Source organism: Morus notabilis, unplaced genomic scaffold, assembly GCF_000414095.1.
Source record: "Morus notabilis unplaced genomic scaffold, ASM41409v2 Scaffold387, whole genome shotgun sequence".
NCBI lineage: Eukaryota > Viridiplantae > Streptophyta > Magnoliopsida > Rosales > Moraceae > Morus > Morus notabilis.
In genome coordinates, this window is record NW_010359578.1 from 212,640 (window position 1) to 213,541 (window position 902).

Here is a 902-nt window from a genome sequence, read left to right on the forward strand (position 1 = left end):
AGAGCAACTGATATGACCAATTGAAGTTGCATAATTTTTGGCGACGTCAATAAAAGTAGATTACCCATTCCAATATTCATCCGACAATCGATTCCTCAAATAAGTCCAACTTTTGTCAATCGGCATTTGAACTATAAACAACAACATACATAACAATATATTAATGTGTTTAATTAATTTTAATTCTAGTCTTTATTAAGACAATTAAATTTTATTAATTAAAGTTTCTTAATGAACTTATTAAAATTCTTAAATCCTAACTAAATTTCGGCAGCATAACGACTTATTTTTCATATGATCCAAAAATCAAAACCTGCAGAAAAATAACTTTAAAAGATTTCGGCACACCATAGCTACAAGATGAGCCACCCAGAACAAGAATTATAAACATATACTAAATTTTAACAATATAAGAAAATCATAATTCAAATATTCTCATCATAATCTTGAATTCATACAACTAAAAACTACAATAATTTTAAACTAAATAAATATAAAAAACTTACAAAGTTTAAACCCACTAAACGGGGGCTGAAAATAACAGGATTACATCAGAGGAACTGTGCAAACAGTGACGGAGGCGAAAAATCAAACGCCTACACCACATCAAAACATCGAACATAATTTTTAAACACCAAAATTAACATTTTATTAACATCTAGAATAACATATAGACACAATTCTTGATCAATTAAATTCTCAGAACCATAAAAAATGACTAAACTCGAACAAAAATCCATTACATTTTCTATTTCCTTCTTCCATTTACTTGGCAAGTAACAACAATCTCTAACAAAAATCCCTAACATTCTTCGAATCAATGCAAATAACAACAAAAACAAAATTTACAAAAATAAAAAAAATAAAAAAACTAACCTCAAGAGGGAGGGGAGGGGCGGCGG